The sequence below is a fragment of the Cololabis saira genome, chromosome 3 (assembly GCF_033807715.1).
Source record: "Cololabis saira isolate AMF1-May2022 chromosome 3, fColSai1.1, whole genome shotgun sequence".
Lineage (NCBI taxonomy): Eukaryota > Metazoa > Chordata > Actinopteri > Beloniformes > Belonidae > Cololabis > Cololabis saira.
Genome location: NC_084589.1, coordinates 45,798,177 through 45,810,376, shown reverse-complemented (window position 1 = coordinate 45,810,376; position 12,200 = coordinate 45,798,177). Strand labels below are relative to the sequence as shown.

Genomic DNA, 12,200 nt, shown 5'->3' with positions numbered 1-12,200 from the left:
GTTTGACATAGAGAGTTGTGGGTGGTGTCATGGGACTCTGTAATGAGTCCTTAGGCTTCGTTGGCCTTAATTAGCCCCGCCCCTTCTTCTGATTGGTTGTCCCGATTTTCTGCTATAACTTTGGAATGGTTTAACATAGAGAGTCGTGGGTGGTGTCATGGGACTCTGTAAAGAGTCCTTGAGCTTCGTTGGCCTTAATTAGCCCCGCCCCTTCTTCTGATTGGTTGTCCATATTTTCTGACTATAACTTTTGAATGTTTTGACATATTTGAAATATGCTGGTAATGTGTCAGCCAACCGCAAAAATCTCTGGAATTTTGGTGGAATCATTTATTTTTTGTCCTTGCCCGGTGCAAATGACATAAATAGGGTGCGTGGTTTGGTTGTGAAAAAATAAAAGTAATGTTACGTGAACAATAAATCAAACGCTCCCTTCCATGCAGTGTGTGTGTCTAGGAAGTAAAGACTGGAACATGCTATTCACAAAAGCACAAATAGTGGGGTTTTACTAATATTTATATCTTACAAATATCTTAAAAATTACGAAAAAACATTTCGGGACTCAGATTATATCGCTATGTTGGTCTCTCCTTAATCAGTCAGTCAGAAAACGGCCAAGCTGATTCGTGGCTTAGAGGTAACGTCGCTGTCTTTCGTGTGAGAGATCCCGGGTTCGATCCCAGCGCAATGCAAAATTTATTGTCAGCAATTTGTGTGTTTTTTTTAACATCAAAATGTACGTCTCCATCTTGCGACGACGCGCATTACTTTTCTCATTCAAAAGTGTTACCGTGGCAACACTCGACGCCAAAAAGCGTGCCCCCCTTCATCTGATTGGTCCATATTTGATAGTTCCCCAAAAGTCACCAAATTTTGCATGCAAGGCAGGCCTGGCGATAAATTGGATATTTCATGGTTTGCATTAATGGGCGTGGCCTAACGGCTCAACAGCGCCCCCTAGAATACTTTTCTCTGCCATAACTTTTGAATGGTTGGACATAGAGAGTTGTGGGTGGTGTCATGGGACTCTGTAAAGAGTCCTTAGGCTTCGTTGGCCTTAATTAGCCCCGCCCCTTCTTCTGATTGGTTGTCCCTTTTTTCTGCTATAACTTTCGAATGGTTTGACATAGGAAGTCATGGGTGGTATCATGGGACTGTGTAATGAGTCCTTAAGCTTCGTTGGCCTTAATTAGCCCCGCCCCTTCTTCTGATTGGTTGTCCCGATTTTCTGCTATAACTTTGGAATGGTTTGACATAGAGAGTCGTGGGTGGTGTCATGGGATTCTTTATGGAGCCCTTGACCTTCATTGGCTTAAATTAGCCCCGCCCCTTCTTCTGATTGGTTATCCCTTTTTTCTGCTATAACTTTTGAATGGTTTGACATAGGAAGTCGTGGGTGGTGTCATGGGACTCTGTAATGAGTCCTTAAGCTTCGTTGGCCTTAATTAGCCCCGCCCCTTCTTCTGATTGGTTGTCCCTTTGTTCTGCTATAACTTTTCAATGGTTTGACATAGGAAGTCGTGGGTGGTGTCATTTCTGATACTTATGGGGGGCGGTGGCCGTGAGTGCGAGGGCCCGTTCATCGCTGCTTGCAGCTTTAATTATTCTTATTATTTTTCTGACGAAAGGAGGGCCTTTTTGCCCCCCTAAACGTGCCCAAAAAGTCACCAAATTTTGCATGCAAGTCAGGCCTGGCGAAAAATTTGATATTTCATGGTTTACATTAATGGACGTGACAAAATGGCTCAACAGCGCCCCTTTGAAAACTTTGTGCCTCAAGCCCCACGATACGGTTTGACGTACATGCACGAAAATCGCTACACACCTGTATCAGTACACAACTTAAAGAAAAGTCTCTTGGCGACATGGCCGAAACCGAACAGGAAGTCGGCCATTTTGAATTAATCGTGTCATTTTGGCAAAATTTATGCCTTCCTTTGGCAGTTAATACGGCCCGAACCGTAACGTGCACCCAGGTGGGTTATACATCAAAATGTGCGTCTCCATCCTCCGACACCACGCATTACTTTTCTCTTTCAAAAGCGTTACCGTGGCGACGCTAGACGCCAAAAAGCGCGCCCCCCCCTTCATCTGATTGGTTCAGACAGAAAAAACTTTGCGCCTCAAGCCCCATAATACGGTTTGACGTACATGAACAAAAATCGGTACACACCTGTATCATGTCGCTACTTAAAGAAAAGTCTGTTGGCGCCATGGCCGAAACCTAACAGGAAGTCGGCCATTTTGAACATTCTGAATTAATCGCGTAATTTTGGAGCAATATATGCCATTCCTTCGAGAATTAATACGGCCCGAACCGTATCGTGAACCCACATGTGTTATACATCAAAATGTGCGTCTCCATCCTGCGACTACCCGCATTACTTTTCTCTTTCAAAAGTGTTACCGTGGCGACGCTGGATGTCAAAAACCGCGCCCCCCTTCATCTGATTGGTCCATATTTGATAGTTCCCCAAAAGTCACCAAATTTTGCATGCAAGGCAGGCCTGGCGATACATTTGATATTTCATGGTTTGTATGAATGGGCGTGGCAAAATGGCTCAACAGCGCCCCCCGGAAAACTTTGTGCCTCAAGCCCCACAATACGGTTTGACCTACATGCATGAAAATCGGTACACACCTGTATCATGTCACAAACTTAAAGAAAAGTCTCTTGGAGCCATGGCCGAAACCGAACAGGAAGTCAGCCATTTTGAATTAATTGTGTAATTTTGGCGCAATTTATGCCATTCCTTCGGCAATTCATACGGCCCAAACCGTAACGTGCACCCAGGTGTGTTATACCTCAAAATGTGCATCTCCATCTTGCGACCACGCGCATTACTTTTCTCTTTCAAAAGTGTTACCGTGGCGATGCTAGACGCCAAAAAGCGCACACCCCTTCATCTGATTGGTCCATATTTGATAGTTCTCCAAAAGTCACCAAATTTTGCATGCAAGCCAGGCCTGGCGATAAATGTGATATTTCATGGTTTGCATTAATGGGCGTGGCCTAACGGCTCAACAGCGCCCCCTAGAATACTTTTCTCTGCCATAACTTTTGAATGGTTTGACATAAAGCGTCTTGAGTGGTGTCATGAGACTCGGTATGGAGTCCTCGACCTTCATTGGCCTTAATTAGCCCCGCCCCTTCTTCTGATTGGTTGTCCTGATTTTCTGCTATAACTTTTGAATGGTTTGACATAGAGAGTCGTGGGTGGTGTCATGGGACTCTTTATGAAGTCCTCGACCTTCATTGTCCTGAATTAGCCCCGCCCCTTCTTCTGATTGGTTGTCCCTTTTTTCTGCTATAACTTTTGAATGGTTTGACATAGGAAGTCGTGGGTGGTGTCATGGGACTCGGTATTAAGCTATTAAGCTTCGTTGGCCTTAATTAGCCCCGCCCCTTCTTCTGATTGGTTGTCCCGATTTTCTGCTATAACTTTTGAATGGTTTGACATAGAGAGTCGTGGGTGGTGTCATGGGAATCTGTAATGAGTCCTTGAGCTTCGTTGGCCTTAATTAGTCCCGCCCCTTCTTCTGATTGGTTGTCCCGATTTTCTGCTATAACTTTTGAATGGTTTGACATAGGAAGTCGTGGATGGTGTCGTTTCTGATATGCTTATGGGGGGCGGTGGCCGTGAGTGCGAGGGCCCGTTCATCGCTGCTTGCAGCTTTAATTGTATTTGCTGTCACGTGACTCAACCCAGTCTCATATAAAAACGTACCCTGGCTACGTTGGTCCAAAGTGCAAAAACGTAGAGGGGTTACAATATTAGCCCTTGAAATGTATAATTGTTACATTTTTCTAGCGCTTGAAATGTATAACTGTTACATTTTTCTGCCTATTCGTTTTGCGTCCAAGTCACGTGACTTTTAAGATTCTGGCCGTGATACCAACAAACACTGTGGACATTTTTCATTTTTGAGTGAAAAAAATCTATATTTTGAGTTAGTTTCTGCATAGAAATGCGTTTTGATTACATTTCTAGCAATATATAAATGTAGATAATCTCTTGCTTGCTCGTGGTTGCAACGTTTTTTTCAGATCTCGTCAGAATAATGTAAAACTGGAACGTTTTAATAACGTGAAATGGTTACATTTTTGGTTGCTGGACACGCTGTGAAAAAAAATCTATATTTTGAGTTAGTTTCTGCATAGAAATGCGTTTTGATTACATTTCTAGCAATAGGCTACATATTTCACTTTCATAATATTCACTCAGTAAATGTATATAATCTCTTGCTTGCTCGTGGTTGCAAGGTTTTTTCAGATCTCGTCAGAATAATGTAAAACTGGAACGTTTTAATAACGTGAAATGGTTACATTTTTGGTTGCTGGACACGCTGGGAAACAAATCAATATTTTGAGTTAGTTTCTGCATAGAAATGCGTTTTGATTACATTTCTAGCAATACATATTTCACTTTCATAATATTCACTCGGGAAATGTATATAATCTCTTACTTGCTGGTGGTTACAAGGTTTTTTCAGATCTCGTCAGAATAATGTAAAACTGGAACGTTTTAATAACGTGAAATGGTTACATTTTTGGTTGCTGGACACGCTGTGAAAAAAATCAATATTTTGAGTTAGTTTCTGCATAGAAATGCGTTTTGATTACATTTCTAGCAATACATATTTCAATTTCATAATATTCACTCAGTAAATGTATATAATCTCTTGCTTGCTCGTGGTTGCAAGGTTTTTTCAGATCTCGTCAGAATAATGTAAAACTGGAACGTTTTAATAACGTGAAATGGTTACATTTTTGGTTGCTGGACACGCTGTGAAAAAAATCAATATTTTGAGTTAGTTTCTGCATAGAAATGCGTTTTGATTATATTTCTAGCAATACATATTTCACTTTCATAATATTCACTCAGTAAATGTATATAATCTCTTGCTTGCTCGTGGTTGCAAGGTTTTTTCAGATCTCGTCAGAATAATGTAAAACTGGAACGTTTTAATAACGTGAAATGGTTACATTTTTGGTTGCTGGACACGCTGTGAAAAAAATCAATATTTTGAGTTAGTTTCTGCATAGAAATGCGTTTTGATTACATTTCTAGCAATACATATTTCACTTTCATAATATTCACTCAGTAAATGTAGATAATCTCTTGCTTGCTCTGGTTGCAAGGTTTTTTCAGATCTCGTCAGAATAATGTAAAACTGGAACTTTTTAATAACGTGAAATCGTTACATTTTTTGTTGCTGGACAGTGCTGTGAAAAAAAAAATCAATATCTTGAGTTAGTTTCTGCATATTAATGCGTTTTGATTACATTTCTAGCAATATATATTTCAATTTCATAATATTCACTCAATAAATGTACACAATCTCTTGCTTGCTCTGGTTGCAAGATTTTTTCAGATTTCGTCAGAATACCCTGGCTACGGTGGTCCAAAGTGCAAAAACGTAGAGGGGTTACAATATTCAACCCAGTCTCACAGGAAAACGTGGTACAGGCTACATTTGTCCACATTGCAAAACGTGGCCAATGTTACGATTTGCCCTCCTAAAACGTGAGATGTGAACGCGTTCCGTGGCTCATTCATTTTAATAGGTTTCGTTAGGTTTCGTTTCTGTCACGTGACTTTCAAGTTTTCGGCTGTGGAGGAAAAATAAAAAATGTTTGTCGTGTTGTTTTTACCGCCAACCCAAACGTTATCATTAGTCATTCATTACGTAGTTTCCGTATCCGGGCTAGAACGGATACGGAAACGGCATCAGCAGCTTCGATCCGGGTTGCCATAGCGACAGAAACAACAAGATAATAATTTGTTTCTTTCATCTATTTAATTGTACTGTAACCGTTTGCAAAAAATAAAATAAAATAAAATAACATATTTCAATTCAAGGTCTGCTCAGAGGATTTAAGCCCATATAAGCTTATTGGCTTGAGGTCCATATTAACTACATAAAATATTTAGGCCTTCTATATAGAAAAAACAATGTCAAATTCTTGCTGGAAATGTTAAGAAAATGCATTTAATTTCCGCAAAAAAGGTTTAACGGTCGAAACTTTGTTAAAAGTATTAATAAATCATAAAGAATACAATCATAATGTCGGCCATGTTTGGACCTATGACCGGTCACGTGACAGCAAATACAATAACATTATGTCAGCCTTAAAAATGGGTGATATCAATCTACCAGAACATACTGGTGGGCCAGTAACGTCACAGCACATACAATAACATTATGTCAGCCTTAAAAATGGGTGATATCAATCTACCGAACATACTGGTAGGCCAGTAGGGACATACTGGCCTAAAGATATGGCATGATATCATTGATAATGCGCCTATTCAATGGAATTACAACGTGGGTATCGGGTGTTTTTGCACTCTTTTAACATGCATGTTAAAAATAAAATCTTCAAATCAAACCACCATCAAACCATCAATGTCAACCAGTTTAGACCAGCATAGAAATCAAGCTGGTTGCTCGTTAATGAGTCCATTTTTTCACTCCTCTGCTCATCCACTTCTTCTTTTACAGTTCTAACACCAACTATGTCAGTTCAGGAGCCGTTCTAAGCCCCAATTAAAGGTTTAGGTCAAAATCTCAACGTTGAAGCATTATTTTTTCCATATATTTGGGGAAAAGCAAACACAGTAACTCAGATCTTACTTAAAATGATGATTTTATTGTCATGTTCAAATCACAGATTATTTTCAGTGAAGTGAAGAACCAATAGTACATTGTTAGTAGACAGTAAAAATCTTTTCTTGCAATCTATCCATATCTGGGCTCTGACTTTAATAAATGTTCAATTAAAAAAATCAATAACATTCTCAAACAGGTATGAAATATGACGTTTTTTTGTGGAACTGTTTGTTTAATTACATAACTAATTCATAAAAAGTATTTCATAAAAATCTCTATTTTCAACTAATTTAAAAGCTACCTAATACATGTCTTTTTTATATATAAAATGAGTTCTTTATGAGACTCAGTGATCAGGGCTGGGATTTCAAACCTTTCCAGTTCCAGTAAATTTAGTTATAAAATATTACACATTAGAAAAACAATTTGCTACATTCTCCTGCAGAGAAAACATTTTCTTGGTTCTTTTGTATTTTTTCATTTCACCACAAACTATTTGTTTTCGAGGTCCGCTATGAGATATGGCTGCTGCTTCCGAAGGATTTTGAGGAAGATGTTTTTGCAGGCGTCAGGATCGTAGAGCTCCCTTCTTCTCCTGAGAGGTTGGCAGAGCTCTTATTCTCTCTCTTACATCTCACACTGGATGACGTTTCTAGCGCAGATCCATATCCTCTTGGCCCCCATTCTGGATTAAGCCAAGTTTGTCTCTACCTGTAAAAGTGAAGAAGACAGTATTAAATTCTGAAAGATAAAATGCATTCACTGCATTTACGGTGGGTGGACGGATAGAATATGCTAATTGTGAGTTGTGTGCCAGTAGTGTTTATATTTTGAAACAATACCAATGTTAACTGTTTAAAAAATGTTTATCTTTCACACTTTTAGTCAGATAATCTACTATACTAAATGAACTTGTTTGATAAACCAAAGGGGGGCCCACCAAACATAATCCGGGGACCACTAGTTTAGGCTGACCTGTGATGCTAATTACAGTTTTTCACAATTGTTTAAACACATTTATTGGAACATCAGACACAATGTGCACAACCTGAAACTCATGTTTCAGGTGGCTGAACCAATCCTGCTGAACTCCAAGCACATTTACTGCTCTAGACTCAAATTCCCATTCCATACCACACATTTCTCACAACACTACACACAATTCCCAATATCCTGCACACTCTTCCTGAATTCCCTCTCTTGCTGTTCACACAGAACACACAGTCAATCATATTTCTAAACTCCAAAGGCTGTTGTGCAATATGCAATCAGCAATTTGCCAGTGAATTCATATTCATTGATGAAGCGGGGTTCAACCTTGTAAAAAGAAGGCGCCGAGGGAGGAATATCATCGGCCAGCGTGCCATCACAGAGGTCCCTGGCCAACGTGGAGGGAACATAACAATGTGTGCTGCCATCAATCACCACGGCATCCTCCATCACCATGCCACCCTTGGCCCCTACAACACTGCACTTCTTCTAACATTCCTGGACCAGCTCTACAATATCATTGTCCAGCCAGACCAGATGGAGGACACAGAGGTGGTCAGGTTCCTTGTTATCTGGGACAATGTCAGTTTCCATCGGGCTGCTCTTGTCCATGAGCTGTTCAGTGTCCATCCAGAAGTTGATGTCCTATATCTCCCTCCATACTCTCCCTTCCTCAACCCAATTGAGGAGTTTTTCTCTGCCTGGAGATGGAAGGTATACGAGAGAAATCCTCAGACACGGATCCCACTGCTGCAGGCCATGGAGGACGCAGGTGGCGATGTCACTGCTGAGGTCTGTCAAGGCTTCATGCGGCATTGTAGGAGATTGTTCCCCCGCTGCTCGGCCAGGGAGAACATCGCCGGCGACGTGGATGAGGTCCTGTGGCCAGCCGGGGATGAAAGGCAGGATGCAGCCTAATACTTTTGTTCTGTTTCTATTTTCTGTCAAGTTTTCATCCACAGCTTGCTGTGATGTCCAGTGGACTGCACATTTTGAGTCCAAATACTGTAAAATATTATTTGTTGTTACAGTAAAGAATTGTGTGTTGTTTTCTATTTGAGTAGCCTATACATAAGAATACTATATGGTGATATATTACATCCAACAGCTGAAGGTGTAACACTGAACATACAAATGCAGGATTCTACTGAGACATTCATATAGTGTTTTCCATTCATACTCTAGTGTCTTCCATTTTGCACATCAGTGTTCAGTGGGTGCTTAGAAATGTCTACTCAAATGATGTATGTGTGTCACGGCTCAGACAGGACAGAGAACCCAAATGCACAACACCAGGCAGGATCAGAGTCCAAGAGGCTTTAATCTTTGTCAAAAGGCAGGCAGGGGTCAAACCGGGTAGTCAGGCAGATCAGGCAAACAAAACCAAAACGGGCAGGCAAAAATCCATAAAACCAAGAATCATGCAGGGTTACAGGCAGGCAGGCAGGCAGGAACAGGACAGAAATCAGGAAGGCTGGAAAGCGAGGCAAAAGCACACGACAATCTGGCAAACTAGAAGTTGGAAATGGGCCGGTATATAAGGGGAACTGCTGATGAGGGAAACCAGGTGTGGAGCTGGGTGGGGAAGCACAGGTGAAGGGAATGAGTGGATCTCTGGCTGATTAGGGTGGCAGGATCTGGAAAAACAGGGGAGTGAGTTAAACTAAAAAAACTACACTGGGAACTGTGACAATGTGTTTGGCATTTGAGAAGGAAATACCATTTAGTGAAGAGTTTACACTGTTTTGAGGGTAGAGTGTGCTTTTGCAAGAGAAGTGTAGGATTTTGCATTTTGTGTGTGAGTTTTGTAATTTTTGTTTAGAGTTTTGAGAAAGTGAGGTAGTCTATCAGAAAATGTGTTTAAACAATTGTGAAAAACTGTAAGAAGTCTTATGACATGGGAGAAGAAACTTCTTTTACGTCTCTCAGTAAAAATGTTTCACTTAATCAGCCTGTTGTTTCTGACCCCCGTCTGCATGAACCTCTGGGGAACTTCGGTGTCAACATTGATACTATTGGAAGTTCAGTCACAAAGACTTCTGGACGAAGATACGCCATAGTTACACAAGTACCAAAGAACAACTTCTTCCAGGAACCAAACTGACTTTAATGCTGCAGACGACAGCTTAATTCCAGGAAATAAAAACACCTCACAGTTTGATTGATGAGAAAAACTAATCATCAGCTGATCATCACTGTGTTTCTGATCTGTGGGTGCAGCAGCAGCTGCCTCACGAGCTTTGGGCCATAAAGTTTTTTGCACCCAGCACACCGATAACGTAAAGAAAGGTCTTAACGCAAAGTTGTACTTTTCTATGTTTACTTCAAAAACTTAACAATCATACAAAATACAGAACCAAATCCTTAACTTTTGTAAATAAAAAAAAGTATGCTGGTCAAAAGCCTGTGTTGCTCAAAGGTCTAGTGACGTGTAAACTTTCACTGAGTTACCGTATATTTATTCTACATACAGCAGCCAATAGAAATGCAATATTCTGCTTTGTGAGTAGTCACTGGTTAGAATAAATATAAAAACAAAGTCTTACAAAAGGTATGATCTTAAACATAAATCACATTTATGCAAAACGGCTCCAACAGATCAAAAATAAATCCAATAAAAATATTGTCATCTAACAATCATGTAGATTTGTTTTCATACACAAGAATGATCAAAGTCTGCAGTGAATACTTTCTCCAACCATGACGGAGCAGAAACAAACAGGAAAGATCCTGAAGACAAATTTCAAACTTACAGTTTCTTCAAACAGTCCAAAGAGTTGAAGATGTCGATTCTGCAAGTCTGAACAAAACCAACTGAGACGCAACTGAACTGATCCTGAAATGATTCAGAGCTGCACCTGTGGAGGAGGAGGAGGAAGAGGAGGAGGATGGATAGATAGGAGGAGGAGGGACAGGTGGAAGGATGAATAGTCTAATAAATAATCTTTCTTAACTGAAAAACTAAGGAGACAATTTATATTAAAGGTTGTTAATGAATTTAAACTAAATTATTAAGTAAATGAACTGAGATTCTTTAGGTGTATTCATTTATTTTGGGTCACCATTGTTTGGTTCACCACAGAATAAATCCCATGATTTACTGGCTCCTGTGTGTTTCTACCAACAATGTCCATCCAGCGGTCAGCAATTGGGACATAGTGTGTGTGTGATGTCATCAGAAATGCCACTTGTGGAGTGATTCATCGAGGGCGTGACACCTGCTTCCATCATGAACACATCCCTTACTTGTTGTTCTTGAATATCTCTGAGTTGTTGACTCCAGTAAAGAATCAGGGGTGAGGGTTAGATCCCACAGATCCACCAGAAAGCGTATCCACAGGAAGAAAAGGTTGCCCCTGGCGTGTCTGGCTAGGGGTGGACTCATGAAATTGAAAAGGGTTTGATTTTGACAACATATCGTGGTGAGATGGAATATTAAATTGAATGGTCATCTCTATGGAGGGATCCACTTCTATGTTCATATAAAGGGCTCATACATGTTTCATTATTAGCATTTTGAGCAGTATTGTTGATAAGGAATATCAATTTAAAATTTGAATCAAGCAGTGCAGGGCAGACACACACACACTTTCTTTCTCTCTCTCATTTTTGAAAAAACAGATTATTCTTTGTTCAGTCTATGTTGTTTATGTAAAAAATGTCTTATTTATCAAAACAAATTATTTTTTTCATTTGAAAATTAAAAACAAAGATTTAAAATGCTGACATTTAGAAATCTGGGTTTTCAGAATAGTGTCAAATCACAACATAAGTTTATATATTGTATTTTATTACATATCAGGGTAACTAAAGACTATACCGACATACTTCAGGACTTTAGATTCTTGTTGGACTGGAAGAATTAAAATTGTATACTTTTGAATGTGTCTGACGGAGTTGACACAAATAAAGTTCTAAAGTAAAGCATTTTTAGGAGTTTTTTTATTTAGAGCCTGTTCCTTTACATGGTTAAAAAGCTAAGACCCTTCTATACAGAAATATACAGTTCCAATGAATATATTGTGCATTTAAAAAAAAAGATTCTTAAAACCTGTTTTGTCCCTTATCTCAAGAATCCCTGTAATAAATGTGATATGAGGTATATATATATATATATATATATATATATATATATATATATATATATATATATATATATATATATATATATATATATATATATATATATATATACATATATTGTCTGCATATATGGTAGTTTCGCCACTGATTGCGGTCTATGGGAAAAAAGCTTTCTGGGCCCCATGGGATTTTTTGTTGCAGTACCGCGGCTGGACACTGGGAAAAATCGGCGTGCCTGCTGAGTGCGAGACTTCGGGGCTGGTTTGCTGCCATAGATCGTCTCCTTCCTGAAATGGATCGGAGGGATCACTCCAGTCAGTGTTTCCAAATGTTGATATAGCACTGAGACTCTTTTCGACCTGTTACCAATGCCAGTGGGGAGCGTTCATTTTCAAAACTTGGACTTGTGAAGACTAAACTGAGATCCACAATGGGCCAAAACAGACTCAATCACCTGTCTTTGGTGAGCATTGAGAGTGATATTCTTAGAAAACTGGATTTTACCAGCCTCA

At 39.7% G+C, this 12,200-nt stretch overlaps 1 protein-coding gene across 3 annotated transcripts in view; it reads right to left on the bottom strand.

Annotated features, from left to right (window-relative positions):
• Window positions 1-10,398, bottom strand: part of LOC133440386 (NLR family CARD domain-containing protein 3-like) — a 290,643-nt gene extending 280,245 nt beyond the window's left edge. For all 3 annotated transcript variants that reach the window (XM_061717643.1, XM_061717642.1, XM_061717644.1), the window contains exon 1: window positions 10,359-10,398. The gene's annotated coding sequence lies outside the window, so the exon portion shown is untranslated. The remainder of the gene's footprint in view (window positions 1-10,358) is intronic.
• Window positions 10,399-12,200: the final 1,802 nt, after the last annotated feature.